General features: G+C 38.9%; 1 protein-coding gene and 1 long non-coding RNA gene across 3 annotated transcripts in view; both read right to left on the bottom strand.

Annotated features, from left to right (window-relative positions):
* Positions 1 to 1,611, bottom strand: part of PTGFR (prostaglandin F receptor) — a 32,403-nt gene extending 30,792 nt beyond the window's left edge. The window contains exon 1 of one of the 2 annotated variants that reach the window (XM_028513265.2): positions 1,019 to 1,611. The gene's annotated coding sequence lies outside the window, so the exon portion shown is untranslated. Of the gene's footprint in view, positions 1 to 207; positions 328 to 1,018 lie in introns of those variants that run through there. The other variant, XM_036026338.1, reaches the window with a different exon arrangement.
* A 271-nt stretch (positions 1,612 to 1,882) lies between these two features.
* Positions 1,883 to 10,770, bottom strand: LOC118500665. The gene is made up of 3 exons (XR_004903241.1): positions 10,673 to 10,770; positions 3,458 to 3,529; positions 1,883 to 2,709 (listed from the first exon to the last, which is right to left on the bottom strand). It is a non-coding gene; the product is annotated as an uncharacterized LOC118500665 (long non-coding RNA).
* Positions 10,771 to 21,299: the final 10,529 nt, after the last annotated feature.

The raw sequence follows: 21,299 nt of genomic DNA, 5'->3' as shown, positions 1-21,299 counted from the left end.
GACAGCAAGGTCTCTCTGGAGCTTTCCTGAATAAGTTCTAGACCTATTTGATTGAGATCAAATACCAGCACACCACACGCATCACTACCCATGGAAGGCAGAGTGGTGAGTCTCTAGGAAGGATTTCTGGTCCAGCTACCACCTGTGCAGAAATCCTGGGTTGCAATGGAAAAAGTGTGAGTTGCGCTTACAGTGAGTTGCGCTTACTGTGAGTACATCTGCCCAGATGGTGTTAATTAAGCTGCAGCTTGAGGGTAGCAACATCCAAAACGAAGTATTTACTGTCCCTCTTTCCCTAGTGAGTTGAAACCTGAGTCACAGATTCTCCATGCCCACGGCCACAGCCACCCCCACCCCCACCCCCACCCCCACCCTGCCCCGGCCCCGCCCCGCCCCCGAGGTAATCCGATTGGCGTCTCCAAGCAACTTTCCCGGAGGCTGGGAATTCTGGAGCCAGCCTTTCCTGCGACCCTCCAGAGTGGGTCTGCCCTAGCTGCCCCGAGGACGGCCGCCTCCTTCAAATCTTACCGCCGGACTTTCTCCCGTTACTACCCTGCCACCCCCATACGTCTGCTTGCAACATCCTTCCCCAACCTCCCAACTTGGTGAAACCTTCTGCAATCGCTCAAATGCCAGGGGGCCAGTTTTCCTCCTATCCCAGAGGGGAACCAAAGGCCCACGCAGGTCGGGGTGCCAGACTCAAAGTGTTGCGGGCACGGAACCACGGGGCGTGAAGAGGATCTCTTTCTTGACCATTTCTCTACTCTGAGACATTGTCTACCTGGCCCTCATGCCGCAGCATAGAATCCACACGGATCAGCCCGAGTACCCTCTCCCTAAGGGTCTCCCCCGCTAGGGGCGTCTGGACCAAACTTGTTGCCACGCGCAAGCTAAGGTGCTCTCCAGGGCAGTAGTCTGCAGTTGGCGCCTGGCGCCCGGGGCTGGGTGGCTAAACTTCAGTTGCGTTGAGCGTTAAGAGACCAACGCTCCGGAATCCAGGGGTTGGAGGAGTGGTTACCTTGGCATCTCGGGTCGCCGGCAGGGCTCAAGGTGGAGCAGAAGAGCGCGCCCCTCCGTGCGCCATCGCGCGCCCCGCCTCCCTCCGCTCCGCCACTGCCAAAGGCTCCCGGGGCGCCGAGCTGCGCTCGCTCTTCCGCTCCCTGGTCAGTCTCCTGCTGTCTCTCGCCTCGCTTCAAGCCTTGCGCTCCCCCACAGCGGAACGTGCGGACCGCACCGCCTCTTCGATCCCTCAGCACCTAGCAGCGCTCGCAGTTTGGGCGGGTTGGAGGACAAGGGTGACCTCCGCCCCTTCCTCTTCTCTCTCCTCTCCGCCCCTTTTCCGTGAGCCCAGAGCCAGACTAGGAAAGAGGAAGGCATTGCGCTGGGATGCTATGGCCCCCACCAGCATCAGGGCTGCCCTCTCAGCAGCCCGGCCACTTGGGGAAAAGTTTTGTTTCAAACCCATTTTCAAGCTAAAAGCGCCATGTCTGAGGCTGCAAGATAGGAATCTGGAGAGCTGAGGAAAGTCTACAGACAGCTGTGACAGTGTGTTGGACTGTCAGATTGTAGTTTGCGGACTGAACGCATCCCAAACCGAGCTCAAAAAAGATAAAGAAACCAGGTAGAAAGATGGAGATGATGTATTTGAGGACAGGCTTTGTGGCCGATAGCCCCAGGGAGTTAAAAACGGATTCAAGCCCTGTGCTGTGAGTGAAAACGGTCACTGCTTAGGACTCACTGTCACTCAGGGGAATGGACTATGTTGCAAGCTTTCCAAGTAACGTGAAAAGAGGAAGCGATGTGAAATATTCTTGAAGGACGCCTGCAGATAAGGGATGAGTTACATTTTAATGATTTAAGCAGAATTTCTAGTGATATGTTAACCCAAAGAGATGTGAGCCTAGCAAATTTTGTGGAGATCATTTTACGCTACTATCAAGTAAAGAAATATTCACTAGTTCATTGGAAATTATGATTTGAGCCATTTTAATTCTGTGACTGCTTTTGCCAATACTGTTTTGACCCATACCTATTAATTAGTTCTCATTTTCCAGTTAAACAGCTAGGGAATCATTACTGATGTCTGCTCTTTTTATTTTAGTAAAATATCACCACCATCTATGGGAAAAACCAGTGCCACATGGAAATAAATCCTCTTTTCTCCATTCTAAAATCAGAAGGGGCCTCTAAATTCCTGGAAATTAAAAAGGATCATAAAATGCTTAAGCAAGATAAAATAAATTAGCCATTAACTATAGAAAAGAACAATTGCAGTTTTCCCCTGTGGTAGATATTGAGATTTTTTTTAATGATATGTTTATAACTTGTAAAATAAACTGTTACTCAGGTATGGTCAGGAAATTGTACAATTTGGTTAATCAAGTATTCTGGTTAGTAGAGAAATATTACATCTGGGTGGCTACTCTCCAAAAAAAAATGTAATGAACCACAGTAAAAAATGTGAATGACCCACAGCGCTCTCTTTTAATGATTAATAGCACTTACTTACTTTATATTGCAATTATCTTTTACTTATGTCTTTCTTACTGAGCTGAATTCCTGCAGAGATTTGTTCAGCTCTTCATCTTCACATAGGACTGTGTTTGGTTGCTTCTCAAACCGTGTTTGAGTTCATCAGTGTTACAATCAGCATTTCCAGTGTTGTAGTTCAGTATCTCTCACTGCGGCACCTCACTGACATCAGCAGTTCTATCTACTGGGTAAAAATACAACAAAAAAATTATTAATGCAATGTCAAATTATAACATTCACTATGTAATATATTCAAAATACTGATTTGGTTTTCAAAGTACCAGATAAATCCAATTTTTAAAATTATCTATATTGCATGTATTCTTGGAGTTTCTTTTTTAGAATCCAGTCCTTAATCAAGATATATTTAACCTGAGTATCAATAAAACACTCTAAAGCATCCACACCTCTTCCCAAGATAGAAATTGTGATAGTAATATATAGTTGTAATATGGGAACTAGTAGTAATATATAGTTATAATTTGAGAAATCAAACAACTAAGCACTCTAAAAGAAAAAATGCACACACACACAAGTACTCAGGTGAGAAAGGAAAGCTGGTGAATGAGCAGATGAGGGAAACAAACAGATTGAAATTTAGTGAACGTTGGGGAGTGGCTGATAATCTCTTCTGATAAGTGATAGCTGATATTGTTACTTCTAAGAAGTGGAAACTCGAATAAAACTATTCATTACCCCTTCATTCAACAAATTTCCCGAGCACCTACTTTGGGTCAGGCTGTGATTCTAGGGAGCAGAGGCACAGCTATGCGAGCAAAGCAAGCCAGCTTCCACTGTGATGTGACTTCCAGGCTGAGGGAAGGCACTTTGGCAGCATGCATGCATGCTCAAAACCTTAATATGATTTTAGATGTCCAGGATTCCTTGTGTTAAATTCCAGCCCCTCTGCAAGAGGATAACATACCGTGACAGGTGTGTGCTTGGCAATCACCATTCAGGATTAGATACAGGACATTTTGCTCAAAAGATGTGTATACTATAATTAAAGACAGAGGAGCAGGGACTCAGTGATACTTAGGTTGAAATAAAAACTCTATAAAAATTAAAGGGAGTGTTGGAAGTTAATTTTTATAGTTTTAATAAAAATGTCAAGAAAAACTTTCCTAGATTTTGCCATAAAAGATTAATAGTAGAAACATGCCCCAGTTTGGTAAGAATGGAAATAATAACTTCTTTTATCATTTTATTTTTATTAGGTAGCTATTTGTACATAAAAAGTAACATGTAATACATTTATGTGTTGAACAATAATATAAAATAAACACTCATGCACCAGCTACCTAGTTTAGGGACACAATCATTTCCTAGGGTTGCTGTAATAAAGTACCACGAACTGGGTGGATTAAGCAACAGAAATTTACTTACTTACTTACTTACTTATTTACAGTCTGGAGGCTAAAAGTTCAAAAGCAAGATGCTGGCAGGGCTGGTTCCTTCTGAGGGCTGTGAAGGAGAATCTGCCCCATGTCCCTTGTGTAGCTTCAGGCGATTTGCTGGCAATCTTGGACATTTCTTAGCTTGTAGTTGCATAATTTCAATCTCTGCCTTCATCTTCTCATCTCATTCTCCTTGTGTCCCTGTCCTCACATGACCATCTTCTTATAAAGACCCCAGTCATATTGAAGTAGGGGTCTGCCCTCCTTCCAGCAGGGCAGACCCTACTGGATCTTAACCAATTACATCTGCAATGACCTTATTTCCAAATAAAGTCAAGTTCTGAAGTTCTGGAGGTTAGAACTTTGACATATCTTCTGGGGGTGGGGAGAGCATTCAATCCATAACAAGAACTATACTAGAACACTACTAACATTATTATATCTATCTGTATGTTTCTGCCTCCATTCAAATCCTCCATGCCCTTCCCCAGAGATAATGGAGATATCCACTATCCTAAATTGTATTTGTCATCATTCTCTTCTATTTTATTGTTCTGTCACATAAATGTGCAGATAAACCAATATAGAATTTAAACTTTCTTGTTTTGTAACTTAACCTTCTGGAATTTGCTTTTTCTAGGTAAGATTTATAAGATTCTTGCATATTGTTGTATGTGGTAGTGGTTTATTCATTTACAAAGTTCTATAATACCTCACAGTTTAGATACCCAAATACCTTAAATATCATTCTGTGACTAACCACTGGGGTTATTTCTAGTTTTTTGTCCTCAGGAAATTCTACTATGAGTGGTCTTACACTCAACACCCTGTGCTGGAGTTTCTCTAGGACATATTCCTAGAATGATATTATTGCTTCATAGGCTATGAGAATGCTCAACACTACTAGGTAGGACATATTCCTAGAATGATATTATTGCTTCATAGGCTATGAGAATGCTCAACACTACTAGGTAATGCTAAAATCAATTCATACCACTTCAAATTGTTCCCCTTCAGCCACATTCATTACAATGCTTGGAACTGTTAAGCTTCTTAATTATTATCAACTAGATGATTGCAAAATGATATCACTTTGGGGACCTAAATTATATTTCCTTTTGTATCCACTTTTCTTCAGTGAAATATCTGTTCATCTCCTTTGTCCAGTTCTGTATTGGGTTGTTCATCTTTTTCTTAATTATTTATGTGTTCTAGACACTAATCCTCTATCAGTTATATATTTTGCAAACATCCTTTTCCAAATCACAGCTGGCCTTCATTTTTTATGCTATCATTTCTTACAAAGAGTTCTTAAGTTTAGTGTAACCAAATTTAAATGTATTAGATCTCATTTTTTGTGTTTTATTTTAGCAGTTTTGTGCTGAATCTTAAAAGTCCCTCCAGAATTATTTACTGGATTATAAAGATATTCTACTATATATTGTCTAAACATTTTAACATTTTTGCCTCCCACATTTAAGTCTTTAATATTTCAGATAATAATTTTTTAGTATTATCTGAGTTAAAAATTCAAGGTTTTTCTCCATATGGATAACCAATTTTTGTGGAATCACTATTAATTAATCCCTCCATTATGGGGGGATTTTATACCTCCAAAATTTATATATTTAAATTCTAATCCCTGGTATTTCAGAATATAACCTTGTTTGGAGATAAGGTCTTTACAGAGATAATCAAGCTTAAACGAAGCCATCAAGGTGGGCCTCAGTCCGATGTGACTGCTGTCCTTACAAAAAGGGGATTTGGAGACAAACGTACAAGAACAGAGTGTGAACATGAAGATGGCCAACTACAAGCCAATGAGAGAGTCCTGGAACGGAATCTTCCCTCCCAGCCTTCAGAAGGAACCAGCCCTGCCGACACCTTGATTTTGGACTTCTAGACTCCAGAACTGTGAGACAACAAATTTCTGCTGGTTTAATCCACCCATTTTGTGGTACTTTGTTATGGCAGCAAATTTATACACTCTCCCTCCACCACTAATCTAGAATATATACATCTCTTATGTATCAAGTTTCTATATATGCATGGATAAATTATTATTTATTGACTGCTTACCATATCACAAAAACTATTCCAGGTGCTTTAATCATGTTACAGTATTTAATCCTCCAAGCAAATGTATGAAGTCCAAATGGCCATTTTCTCTCACCTGAATTATGGCTACCAGCTCCTCCTAACTGTCTCCTGCCTTGTTTGACTCCAACCCATTGCCCCACACAGTCAGATTGATCTGTTGAGCACATGTTTCAAGACCAGACTGGTCAAGTTCATGTTCTGGGTCCTCCACTTATAACTAGTTTCATAATTTTAGAAAATTACTGAATTCTTTTATGCCTTGGTTTCCTCATTTCAACAATGCAAAAATAGTAATAACAACCACCTCATGAACTTGTTATAAAAATTAAACTAGTTAAGTGTTTTTAGTACCTGGTGTTTTATATGTGGTAGATACTATGTCTTTATAAAATGCAAACACAGTTATATTGGGCCCCAATTTACAACCATAAAATGGCTTCCCATTTCTCATCATTTCCCCCAAGCAGATTCTCAGAGCCTCAGTTCAGAAGCAGTTAATTTTTAATGTTAATTACATTTAGGAAAACTGTTAAATCCTTTACCAAAGAGTATTAATAGATACTAATGTACACTGTGAATCTTCTAGAAGGGAGCAAATGCTCATTGGGCCCCACTGGATTCGGTCCCCTGGGAAATACTGTTTGGAAAGTACGCTTGTTATCCCGAGGATAAACTCTGATTCAAGACAGCTATTGCTCCCCTGAGGCTTAACCCTCATCCCTCACCCCTAGAACTCTTTGCCTCAGCAACACTGACATTGTCAGCTCCTGAAACCTGCCTCTTAGCCTTCATTCATCCTCGATTTTGAACAATCTTCCTTCAAACCTCCACACATTGCTTGATTCCTATTCAGGATCCAGGGCTGAGCAGCCCATGGGTTAGTGTGCTTTCTGCACACCAGGCTAACCACATGTCTATCACCACCATTGCGTTTTCAGCACCCTGCACGTACTATGGAGGTACTCAGGAATGAATGAATAAACAAATGAACAAAAGTAGATGTGGAAACCCAAACACAAAGAAGTTAAGTAACTTGCCTGATTAGAATGCCAAGTACATGTGACAAAACCAAGTTCATTTCACCACAAAACCTGTATACTTACCAACTTTTCACATTGCCTCTGCGTTTACTAAATCAAAGTGCTGTCCTGTACACACAGGGTTTGTTGCTGTTAATCCTGCCACCAGAAAAACAGATGCCTATATTGGTTTTTTTTTAGGGCAAAAAGTTTTGCAATAATCCATCCATGTTCTTTCGTAATATTCAAGATCAACAGTGGCACTTTTTTAGCACTAATGTTTTGTTAACTCTTCATGACAGGAGCAGAAGAGAAAGTCTGTGAGGTGGGAAGAAGGGGAAGGTTGGAGGGCGGTGGAGTAGAATGCATTCATTTCCTGCCCTGAGCCCAGCACTGTGACAGGCTCTCTTAATGAACACATTAACACCACCAGAAGGTTATTTTCATGTTTATTATACGTGGGAGAGATGAGTAAGCCAGCCCAATGAGCCTGAATTATTTGCCCAAGATCACAAAGCTATGCCAAAAGTACAATACAACACAAACCTGAAGAACTCAGCTCTCTCTGTTTCACTCGGAAAACACGGAGCAGTGCAGACCCGCTTAAACCTCCTGTCGATTTCCACCTGCCCTTCAGCCAGGACGTTGCTTCTGGCCACATCCTCCAGAGCCTGGATGCCTACCACTATTTGTTATTTACTCTACCAGTTTGTTGGACTCTTACAGTGAGCAAGGCATTGTGTTAAGGACACTTAAATGCAAAGTCACGTAGCCCCCATTCTCCTGCCCTTAAAGAACTTAACATCTAGAATGGCATGCTAGTTGCTGTTAACAATTCCCTGTTTTTTAAACTTGTTCTTATTTTTAAATGTATTTATTTTTAGAGAGAGGGGAAGGGAGGGAGAAAGAAAGGGAAACATCGATTTTTGTGTGGTTGCCTCTCTCAAGTCCCCAACCGGGGACCTGGCCAGCAAACCAGGCATGTGCCCTGACTGGGAATCAAACCTGTGACCATTGTGTTCACAGACCAGCACTTAATCTACTGAGCCACATCAGCCAGGGTTTAACTTTTCTTTCCAGTTCACCTTCATCTTGTTCCATACTCCCATTTGCTCTTTTGGGATTTTTCTTCCTGACTTAACTGATTTCAATATTTGATATAGATAGCTAGGATTCAACTTAAAAACAAACTTAATCCACCTGGTGAACTAAATGGCCTTGAGCAGGTGGGACACAAGACATATAGTGTTTGACGAGAGAGACAATAACAAGCAAGTTTGCTGTGTGAAGCAGAACGGACCAGACACAGCAGCACAGAAGTGCGGGCAGGCACGGAGGCCCCCAGCAAGGGGTGCCAGAAAGGAGGACAATGTTATGCAGAGCACTTTGCCTCCTTCACTTGTTTTGCTCACACTTGCATATGAAAAGATATAAAATTTACATCTATTGAGAACTAAGTCTCAAGGACTATGCTAAACACTTCACATGCATATTTAATTAACTTTTCACAAGAACGCTATAAAAAAAGGCAAACCCATGATTCTCATTTTGCACAGGAGGCAACTGAGGCACAGAAAGGTGAAGGTGTTAACTCACATAACAGTAGAGGAGGAATTCAGTCCTAGGTCTGATCAATCCTGGGCCCCTTGACCTTCACCCTGGCCAATCCTGCCTCACTAAAAATGATAAGCAGCCAAGGCCCCTGCACACTGCCTTGGAACACACAGGGTTGTCCAAGGACTGGTGGCTTTCCGGCAATGTCTTTTTGTGGCTAAGTGGTTATCAGGGTCCTCTTGATTCCTGGACCGCATTTAATACTTGTCCACAGTTTTCACGTGAACTTCACTTTAGTGAAGCTTCACCACACCAGCAACCAAATTCAAAGTGAATCTGAAACCACCATGAAGAATAATGAGATCATCCTTGGAGAAGTAAAGAAACTCAGCTCTTTAAAAATAATTGAGCATTAGTCTTTTTTTTTTCTTTTTTATACGAATTTTATTGAACATCTAATTTGCTTTGGGGAGTACAGTCACTTTAGCAATTTGCTCTTTCCAATTTTTCTGCACAATTTATTCTACCATTTTTTTCTTGCCTTTAATTTTTTCTTCAATGTCTTATATTGTTTTACTGTTGTTCAGATACAGTTGACTCCATTGCCCCCCCACCAAACCGCCCCCCTCCACCTCATCTCTCCCCTCCTTCCATCCTCAATCCTACCCACTCTGGCTTTGTCCATGTGTCCTTTACACATGTTCCTTAGGACTCTTCCCCTTCTTTCCCCATGTTCCCCTCCCTCCTCCTCTCTGGTTATTGTCAGTTTGTTCTTTATTTCAATGTCTCTGGTTATATTTTGCTTGCTTGTTTGTTTTGCTGATTAGGTTCCACTTATAGGTGAGATCATATAGTATTTGTCTTTCACCACCTGGCTTATTTTACTTAGCATAATGCCCTCCAGATCTGAACATTAGTCTCAAATGGCAATTCAAGTAGAAATTGAAAGGAGAAATACTGATAGGTTCACAGTTCCTCTAACTCAGCACAAAAAGAAAACTGCTTTTCTGGAAGATGGAGCCTTCACTTGTGGAAACAATAACAAAACCTGAACTCCAAGGTAGGACTGGCTTCTTGGGCATGTAGTCAGTGCCATCTTGAAATTCTGAATCATTTTATCTTTGAAACTGTGTTTTGTAAGTGAAGTCCAGTGGGACAATAGAGCACACACCAGGACTTAGAATCTCTGGTTCCTTCTTGTACAATCCCTCCTCACTCTGATGAGCCTACCTGGGACAGGTTTTTAGCTACCAAGACCCCAGCCAGACTCCCCCTCCCTACTTCTACCCTATAATTGCTACCACTCATGGCCTAGGAAGGAGCCGAGCCATGAGCTTGGGTTAGGGTTGGGATCAGGCACATAACCTGTGGCATCTCCATAGCTGCTGCCAGTTCCACTCCAGGTGAGACTTGTCTGGGCCAAGGTGGAGGCAAACCTCTCGCCCACCCTCATTCAGGTATTGAAAACACCTGGGCACAGAGGCTTAAGACATTTAGGGGTCAACCACCTATCATGGGCTGGGGTGGTGGGTCCATGGAAACAGGGGACACCTGGCTTGGCTCCCCTGGCCCCCACCCCTTGCTTGGGCACTGCACATAGGTCCCTTGTCTGTTGGGACAAGGAACCCAGTAGCCATGAAGCCCAAGCAAATACACACTCCAAATTATAGTGGAGGATCTTTAAGTAACTGTGAGGGTCTACATGGGCCCCATGAGTATCTCTATGCCCCAAGTGCCCGTTAGCCTGCTCCATGATTGGGGGACCCTCTCTTCTTCCAAACTTTCTCATTCATTCTGTCTTAAGTTTGTCTCTGACCAGCTAGAGGCACCCTCAAAGGACAAACCCTAAAATACAGATCATGTGATTTCAGTGACTTCATACACCAAGTGAAGTCACTGATATTTGCATTTGAATTGGCATTGCACAAAATAGAGATAAACAATAAAGATCATGTTAATAATTAAACATTTTAGTTTTCTTTACTTAGAACACCAAATAGCAAATAAACACCACCATGACGAGATGCTAAAGACATCACAAAAGAAAAGAAAAAGCTTTATATTTTTTACTTTTAACAGCATTTTTTTCTGCTTTTTCTCTCAGCTTCTGTACATTGAACACTGGATCTTAGTCATCCATATATCCCTATTGTTGTGCCTAGGCTATAACATACAATCAGTAAGTATTTGATGAGTAAATAAATTCCTATAACAATTTTTCCTTTGACAGTAAAAACTTTCTACCTGCTAAATTGCCAAAGAAGCTCTGTCCTCTGTATTTTTGTCTCATCCATAAAACTTAGTATACTTCTTTTGTTGATGTTTATGAATGTGTATTAGAAATCTATATATATTTTTCACTTGTCTCAATAACCATATCTCTCTAGATAATATGAAGTAGAAATAAAAACCACAGACTAAGTATATTAAAACAAAAAATACTCTCAAATTATCCAACACACAAGGGAGGAAAAATTTTCAGAGGAAAAGTGATTCTGAGCCTGAATTATGCAACTAATTACCCACATTCTCCACAACATATGGCGATGTCTGGGCAGAGCTGAAGCATCGCATCCCGTTTTCTAACAGCCAGTTGTACCATACTCTAACACTGTTGACATTGTTTCTTCCGTTGTAAAATTTTTAAAAATAAAATTCAAAATTAAAAACACTATATGGTCATGAAATTTTTTAAAGTTCAAAGCCATCTTAGCTTTCAGAGTGTAGCGTTTTCTGACAGTAAAAGGACCTCCTCTTATGAAAGCGTCTCTCACTGAACAGAGAGAACGAAACTGCTGTCAGAACATTGTGTCCTTAACAAAGGGAAACTTTGACTTTTTCATAAATGTTGGAAGTTTATTCTTTCATGTAATCAAGTCTTTATTCTCAGTAGGATAATCATCAGACAGAAATGTCTCCCTTTCCAGAATGCCTGTCCTCTACATTGAATACCTTCTGCGTATCTTGGCCACAGTTGATGCTTTAAACACAATTGAATGAGAATAAAACTTTGTCTCAGTGTAGATTCTCCTGACATCTCAATTCCTTTAAACAATCCCAGGCATCTAGCTGGTCGATATATTAGTCGTTGTCGATGCCTCCTCTTTCCCCACCCCACCAATAATAGCTCAACACACCAAGTCAATCATGAATTAGCTGACTATCTTGGACACATCACTTGATTCTTCTGAGCTTCAAATGTCTTATCTACACACTTGACTGCAAAATGCAAAGGAAAGAAAAAGAGGAAAAATACCTAGGCTAGAATGGTTTTTAGGACTCTGTATTAGTCAAAGTTCTCCAGAAACACAGATCAATAAGGGGTGTGTATATGTGTATTACTTGACTAGGGTTCAGCCACAGGTGGGAACCCAGAAGAGCCATGCTCCAGGTTCAGTCCCAAGGCAGTCTTCTGTAGAATTCTCTCTTGCTTGTGGAAGCCTTTTGCTCAAGTCCAGTATTCAGTATGCATATGCATACACACATATCCTAGTTGTTCTGTGTTTTCTCGACAACTCTGCTACAAACTTCTAATCCTACTCACTGGCCTGCTAAATGAAACGGGCCCTCCCATACACCATCCTGACACCTCCTGGTCAGGGCACCAGCCAGTTGGGAAAGCATTCCATACAGAGAACCAGTCACACAAGCAACTAGAGCATAGAATAAGAAACCAAGAGAAAAGCCTGTTTGTAAAGACTGGGTGAATGTAGTAAAATCAGTGAAAGATTCATCTCACTGGACATGCAGGTACCTGGGCCTCATCCCACATACCCCATATACAAGGTCTGCTGTAGTAACCCTTGGCTACTTGTCTCAGTCCACTGATACACCCCGATCTAACATTAGAACAGGCCCTGGAATCTGCAAAAAGTAGCTGGAGAGTACAAGGATAGGCATTCCTTGCTAATATTGGTTTATTTATTTATTCAATAAATATATACTTGTTTAGCTTAAACAAAATTCTGGATGCAATGATTCTAGACTGTTTCTGAAGTGACTTTGCCATGAAATCATAAAGTCAAATTTTAAGTGGGCAAGAGACCTTTAGTGAAACTGGCATGGTAGACATAATTCAAGTTTAATATGGAAAAAGGCAGGGAAGTTCAGTTCATAATCACACCGTGTCTGCAGGTGATTTTTTATTTAGACCATGTCAGGATGTGGAATGGAAAACACATAGGATAAAGCTGGCTGCCATTGCAAGGCAGAAAGTGCCTGGAATATCGAATAAGCCCCTTGACCAGGACCATACTGACAGTCACTGCTTTGTTGCCATCAGTCCAGGCCGTTCCACCACACAGGTCTGCAGCAGCCCCGTCAACTAAAACTTAGTTCTTACACTTTGACACCCATGCCTCACACACAGAATCTGCCATAGTTTCAAATGCATTAAATCCAGATATAAACTACACCAAAAGTGGATGCTATCACCCACAACTATATGCCAAAAGAAGAAGAACATATAAGAAGAAATTATGTCAGCAAAATTATGGGTTTGACCTTAAAATAAGCAATCAAAAATTTATAAAATAAAAGAAGGCATTGATATCAGGGCTGCAATTCAGTGGGCTTCAAGTAGAGTCCTTATATACTTACACTCAAGAGCAATGGATCAGATACTGTCTAATCACTGTGTTGTACACCTGAAGCTAATATAATATTATATGTCAACTGTAATTAAAAAATAAAAATTATTTAAGGTCATAAAAGAATAAATAAATAAGTTGCAAACAAAAGCAATGAAAAACTTTCATTTCACACCCATAAGCAGTTGATTGACATTATTCTTCCAAACTGATGTTCTAAAACTAATTTAGATGTCTCTGTGTCTATGGTTATCCTCTATTTGACCCAATCAATAATTTATTTCAACTGAAAACCACTTAACTGAACTGACCAGATAGGTATTTTCTTGCATAAAATAGCTGCTGGTAAATCTGTAAAATGGTTTCCTCTCCCCCATGGCAGGCTTTACCAGGCCTGTGCCATCAGCCTGCTGCCACCTATCTAGTGTACAGACAAGAAACTGAAGTTCCAAGAGTATGAGTAGCTTCCCTAACCCAGCCCAGTAAGGAACTTACAACTCCAGCTCCCTCAGTGCTAGACACAGAACACAGTCTTGTTCTCTCATAGCCGAGTCCAGAAGCTCGGACTTTGGTTGGCCCTCACTCAGATGTCGGCCCCACACACAGCATCTGCACTCCCAACCTCGCTAGTAAAACCAGCATGGATCAAGGTTGGGACAATACTTAGTCATCAATACTAAGAATTAAAGAATCTAACAAAACTTAAAGAATGATTACTGCAAATTATTACCCACTTCATGGATATACAACATTTTATGAATTCATAACAATTTCTATTATAATTTTTATGTATTTCACATAGAAAAACATGTATTTACTTTGGGTGGTAAGCACAAAATACAATATATAGATGCTGTATTATAGAATTTTACACTTGAAACATATCATCTTATTAACCAATGTCACCATAAATTTAATAAAATTAAAAAATGTTTTTATAATATACATATTCATACTTTAAATACTTTATGTATCTATAACAATTTGTCACATTACAACTTCATTTTAAATCAACTTTTTCACATTTCTTTTTAAGTCAACAAGTTCCCATACAAAATATGTAATTCTGTAAGTAGTTTTCCATACTATCACAAACTAAAAATACATATCAGATACGATATATTGTAATCTTCTCCTTCATGGTTTTTAAAAGTCACTTCACATCTGGACTTTTCAATGATGCTGCCTGGGATGAAGAAACAAGCAGTCTGGAAGTTCATTTTAGAGTCCATTGATCTCCCCTCCACTCAGTCCTCACACAGTTCACTGGAGCAGATACGCAGAATGCCATCTCCATGAACTGTCCTATACACTTAGGAAAAGCGCATGCCCAGTGCTCCTGATCCACCTGCAGTTCATAACCTATTAGTTGTGACCTTCAGCAAGTTATTTAGTCTCTCTGTGCCTTGATTTCCTCAACTGCATTTGTGGGGATATTAACAGTTTTGCCACTGTACTAATATTTCCCAGCATGAACCAGTAATGTCATATCTGTTTCCTAAAATATAAAATACTTTCATGCCAATGGATAAATACCTGCCTACTCAGACACCTCAGTGCCCACACACACACAGCCTTCACTAGCACCACCCGCTGGGTCTCCTCTGTACTCCACAACACTGGATTTAAAAAGTAAAAAGCTAACACCTTGACGAACAGAATCCTGGCCACCCTACTCCAGTTCTGTGCTCTGAACTCATTCCAGTGGGCCAGAGCCCATGCCTTATAGGCTGCTAAGTGTTTTAACATCACTTCTGCCTACCTCACAGGGCTGTTGTAAGGAAAAAATGAATTCATATTTATTATGGTAAATGGTCAATAAGTGTATATTATTATTCTAATCAAAAATATTAGGGGATATACAGAGATAACCACATACACCACATAAATATTTCCTTAATTATCACATAGCATCAGTTCTTAAGGCTCCTTGAAGAACAAGGCAAGTGCTTCTCAGACTAGTGGAAAATGTGGATGTAGTTATATTTCCCCAATGAAAAGCATGAGCTTTTTAATATAATAAGTGCTTTTTTAAAATGTCTTTTCTCTAGAGTCTAATAAGAACTTTATTAACGATAAGAGCTTTTTAGCAGCATTAGAAAATAAAAGCAAAGTTTCAAAATGATACTTCAGAGTGCTTCATTTAATTTTTTAGAATTAGATTTACTATTTGTTCCAGAAAAAAAGTTGAATTCTTTAGATCAATCCTTAAAAACACTTCATTTTAAAAACCTCGCCCTGGCTGGCATAGCTCAGTGAATTAAGCTCGGGCTGGGAACCAAAGTGTCCCAGGTTCGATTCCCAGCCAGGGTACATGCCTGGGTTGCAGGCCATAACCCCCAGCAACCGCACATTGATGTTTCTCTCTCTCTCTGTCTATCTCCCTCTCTTTCCTCTCTAAAAATAAACAAATAAAATCTTTAAAAAAAAAACTCATAAAAACTGCATTTATTAGTCAACACCATTGTCTTTCTCCTAGTGGCTCCCAGCTGTCTAAGTTCAATAATAGACTTTGCCTGTATGCGAGTGAATGTCTGTGTACAGTGAGGGAAATGGTGGGCTGCAACTGGTGCAGGCTAAATTAACCAGCTATGAATTAGAGGTAACAACTAGTGGCTCAAATGAATTCACTTTAAAAAAAAATAACAGTTGAGAAAGAGATGTTTAATCACCGAAGCATTAATAGTCTTACCTGAATGTGCTATGATTTTACCCACCTGCATTTTCTCTCTACAAACATTGAAGACAGGTTTTGCAATTCATGGCACTCCAAATTTATCTAGTATTTTTATGAGGTTCAAGATAATTTTATAAAAACTAAAATGTAGATTCTGGATATATTTCAGATGAAAAAATTGTAAGGATAATATGAAAAATGTTGGCCACCCCCCAGCATCATGGTTAAACCCAGGAAAGCAGACCAAGTAATTCAGAAGGACAGGAAGTAGAGGTCCAAAAACTCTCTTTGAGAGGACCCCTAGCTCAGACAGTTCCCAGCAGCTGCAGACAACTGGCCAGGTAGGGCTGGAGTTTGGCTCCAAGTAGTCCTGTTCTCCCAAACATAGTGCATTCTGGGAAGTGAGTGCTAAACTACTCTGGTTGGACCAAAGATTCAAAATGCTTGAAGCTTACTATTTCTCATTTTTAAAAAAAGAAGAGAAAAAATGTTTCCACTGAAAAAAATAGTTATTTTTCATTGTTTGTAAAAGGAAAAACTAAAAACATGTATGATTCTAATTAAATATCTATTTTTTGCTGTTTAAAAAAGGTTATTGATGGCTAATGAAAATAGGAGTTTATACTAATAGCAATGTATTTTTCTTATTTTTAAGTAGAATTTTTAAAAATTGTCAATTAAAATCTACATTATGGTTAGATTGAAGCTATTTCCCAAGAAAAGACAAGATAAATGTTCAGGAGGAAAAAAAAATATGTTCCTGGAGATAAACTTTTAATTTTTCCTATTATGTTTTAATCAATATTACAAATCTTAATATGTACAATAAGAAAAAAATATCAAGTTGCAAAAACTTTGGATCACAAAATATAACTTCCCTACTCTCTTCTCCTTTCCTTTTTAAAGTGAAAAAAAAGTTTGTGGAAGTGTCATAGAAGTACAAAGGATAACTAAAAGATGGAATGAAAAAACAAGATAGTCAAGACAGAAGTAACAGTGACAAATATAATTATTATTTGTAAAATTTCTATAATTTTATAAAAAATAGTATATTAGAAATCCACAGCTTCCTTGTCATGAAACATCATTAAAAGTGAAAATTAGTTTACCTAACAAATAGTATTTGAGGCATTGCTGTGGCACTGGACAACACTCCGAGGATATATGGGTGAACAAAACAGACCAAAGTTCCTTCCCTGATGGGGATCACATTCTAATGGGAGGAGACATTGTGCTCTTGCAGTAACTGTCTTTTACGACTGCTCCTGCCATGTTCTTTGTTGACTTCCTCTCATACTTCAGGCTCCCAGTTAGAAGGTAACCACAGTAGTCCAGAAAGGATGTTTGGACCCAGTGGTAAAAATGTGAAAAGTGATTGAAGATATTTTGAAGGTAGAGCCAATAAGGAGTGGAAAGAAAGAGAAGAGTCAAAGATGACTACGTTTCTCTTAGCTGAGACGGATAAGTAAGAGTAGGAGTGGAGAAGGTTTAGGGAGGGAGATAGGAGGTCAGTTGCAGGTATGTGAAGTTTGGGATGCCTGTTAGAAATACAAGTAAAAGTACTGATCATGCAGCTGTACACATAAGTCTGGAGATGAGATTGAAGATGTGAATTTGGTAACTGTTCACCTATAGGTGATATTTAAAACTATAAGACTGAATGAGATCACCAAAGAACTAGGTATAGAGAGAAGCAAGAAGAGGAGGGGCTCTTACATTAAGAGTTCAAGTTGATGAAGAAAGAAGAGCAAAAGTGCCTAAGAAGCAGCAGATAAGTAGAAGGCAAGTCAAACATGACATTCTGGGGGCAAAAAGGTAAAAAAAAGTATAAAGAACAAAAAAAATAATTTGACCTACCAATAGGTCAAATTAAGTCCTAAGAATTGATGTTTAAGAAAGTGAAAATATATGGTAACTTTGACAACAATATTATACTAAAATACCATATTAAATATTAAATATGGTATACTCAAGCCTATATGCTCTATATGCTATATACTAAATAACATTATACTAAAATACCATATTAAATATTAAATATGGTATACTCAAGCCTATATGCTATATATGCTATATACTAAATACAGAATAAGTATATATTAAATACTATATTTTTGTCCTTGTGCTATCTTACAAGAAAAATTGGAAACTGAGTCATGGAGTCAGGTCTCAAACCGAGGTCTTCAGACCCTTACTTTGTGTTCTCTTTCTAACATCTCTTCAAAGTTATGCCCTACTTCTTGATTTGGGTGGTGATTACTTTGTGATAATGTATCCATGTGTATACTTAGGATTTCTGTGTTCTTCAGTATGCCCATTTTAATTTTCAAAGTTTATTAAAACTCATTTTCTGGGTGCTATGTGAAAAATGAATTGGCAGGAGCAAAACTGGAATCAGAGAAACTAGGTTAAAAGGTATGTTTACTTGACTATAGATAATTTCCTAGTTCTACAGATGGAACAAAGAGTGGATTTATTCCTCTGGTTGTACCAGACTTTACGCGCACTACAGACTCCCAAGAGTGCAGAAAACCAAGAACCAGCCTTACTACTTCTTCTCATGTTCCTAGAACCAGTGAGCAAGAAGGAGAGGGGTTAGCGCAGGGCCTGGGTCACCTCCATACAGTTGGAGGATGGGTGCTGTTCTGTGAGTCATGAGTTTTCCAGAAAGACTGGTCTTGCTTCCTGTGGTCAGGGGGAGCATAACAATTGACCCACAGAGCCTTAGCAAATGCAGAACCTGAAGCAAGGTCAAAATGGGTGTGCTGTTGCCTCAGGCTGTCCTAGACAGAAAGTTAAAAAAAAAAAAAAAAAAACTTTGCTTTCATAGGTTCAGCCCAGTGTCATGCTGGATTCCAGACATTCAGGGGTTGGCCTGCCCAAGCACAACAAGAAACCCACACATTCTTTTAAAATATTTCATTAGATTCCAGTAATATTTTTATATTGCAAACATAGCATTCACACCTAAATTCAAAGAAATGTTACATTGTTAACTTTATGAAACCTATTGGCTTCATTTGATCTGTGATAAAAGAGGAAAAGTGTCATTATAAACTGGCATTTGGAAAAGATACAGGCCCCAAAATACATCTACTGATATTTGAGCGCTGGAGAAATCCAGATGAGAGATGATAGACTAAAGTGATGGCATAGTGATAGAAAAGAATGGATAGACACCAAATATATTTTTTAAATGGTAGTGATAATACATACATTCATTCCCAGGTTTCTAGATTGCATAACTGGGCCATTTATTGGGATAGGAAAGACAAGTTGTAAACCTGGGTATAAGAATATCCAGAGCTTTGTTCTGAACTTCAAAGAGACACTTAAATGAAAATACCAGCTGGATATCAAGTCGGGAGGTCAAAGGTGAGGCCTGATATGGAAAGATACATGTGAAGAATATTGGCATATACACAATAGTTAACACCATAGGTAAAAGAAAAATAACGTTGGAAGAAATAAAGGTAAATAAAAGGGGAGGGTCACTAAGATGTTGAACACAATAGAAGCAAAGAAAAATCAACACAAATGCAACATGAAGGTCCTTATGCAATTAAAAAGAAAAGTTTCTGTGGATTCAGGGGCTGGAGCCACATTAAAGTTGGTTTAAGAGTGATTGGAGGTGAGGAGGAGGAAACATCCATAAAAGGAGAATCACCTATACCAAAGCCTTTCAAAGAGTGCGGTTTTATGTGCATCAACTCATTTTATTCCCTCACCAACTTTATGAAATAGATACTTGTTATTCTCATTTTCTGCAGATGAAGAAACTCAGGCTTAGAGAGAGTAATTTGGCCAACAACATACAGTTATTAAGTGCCAGAGTTGGGATTTGAACCCAGGTCACTCTAATTCTTAAGCCCATCTCTTAACTACTTTTTAATATTGCAAGCTACATGACACATGATAAAATACAGATTTTCGTATCTCCTGATTCATTTGTTTAATGTATAAAGGTTAAATCAGACAAAAAAACAGAGATGTTTATCTAAAGTTGAAGCAATTTTAAATACCTGGAAAAACATCTGGTGTTTAAAAACAAGTATTCATAATTGGGAATTGGACTGCTAATTAACTCATTAAAAAATACACTCATCAATTCCTACGTGTTTAACACAATGGTTAGATAACACCAAGCATAAGCTTTGCCTATGTTCTCAACTAGCTGAGCTACTTGGCTACCTCATTGATGAAATGATGAACAATGCATGGGTGCTCGTGTGCAACACAGACAGCAGTTGCTATGACCATGAGGTCCAGTGGAAAGAGATATTCGCAAGACTAATATAAACTCATTTAAAAATACTCAAGTTTAAGTGGATTGATCGCGGGCTGTGAACCAAAGTATCGCAGGTTCGATTCCCAGCCAGGGTACATGCCTGGGTTGCAGGCCATGGCCCCCAACAACCACACATTGATTGTTTCTCTCTCTCTCTCTTTCTCCCTCCCCTCTCTAAAAAAAATAAATAAATCTTAAAAAAAATACCCAAGTTTATTTTCCAGGCAATTTAAAAATTGTAAAATGTTAATTTTATAACACTCTTTACTCATTTTTCTCTTTTATCATCTGATTATTTCAAAATCATATTTCTTAGGTTATATATACATATCTTACAGGGAATGTGGATATAAAATATCCATTGTTAAGTATCCATTGTGGATATAAAGTATCCATTGTTAAGAGTAAAATGATTCTGCCCCTCCTGGGTCACTCAGTTGGTTGGAGCATCATCCTAATATGTAAAGGTTGTGGGTTTGAGTTCAGGGCAGGGCACATACAAAAATTAACCAATGAATGCATAAATAAGTAGATAAACAAAGCAAAGTTTCTCTCTCTCTTTCTCATTCCCTCACTCATTCCTCCCTCCTTTTTTTCTCTCTAAAACCAATTAAAAAATGTTTTTAAGTACAATAAAAAAAGTGTTTAAGTACAATGATTCTTATGTCTTGCCATTTTAATTGGGAATTCAAGAGGTGTATATTGCATTTGTATATTCTTGAGAAGAATTTCTTTCAGGAATAGGTTGTTCCAGCAATCATTATAATAAAGTTTCTTTATGAAATAAACCTGTAAATTTTTACATCCTTCCTTGCCTTGCTCTAATGTTTTTCCATACCCTTTAGTTTTATCACAGGATTTTTCCATGATACCTTAAGCCAAATTCCAAAGGTTTATTCTTGGTTTTTATACTGCATTTCTTCCCAAATTCTGCACTAGTGATTTACTACTGCACTAATAAACCAGAATATCCTGTAGAAATTTAGATGTACATATAAATATTCTATATAACATACAGTATATGCATTTAACTCCACTAACAATTGACAATATATCATTATTAATAATAATAGTACCATGTTTTCTTTCACTTATTTGGAGATAACAAATATTATTGGAAAATAATCCAAATATAGGTTTGCT

The sequence above is a fragment of the Phyllostomus discolor genome, chromosome 5 (assembly GCF_004126475.2).
Source record: "Phyllostomus discolor isolate MPI-MPIP mPhyDis1 chromosome 5, mPhyDis1.pri.v3, whole genome shotgun sequence".
NCBI lineage: Eukaryota > Metazoa > Chordata > Mammalia > Chiroptera > Phyllostomidae > Phyllostomus > Phyllostomus discolor.
The sequence above is the reverse complement of the archived record's forward strand: the minus strand, read 5'-3'. Positions and strand labels throughout refer to the sequence as shown.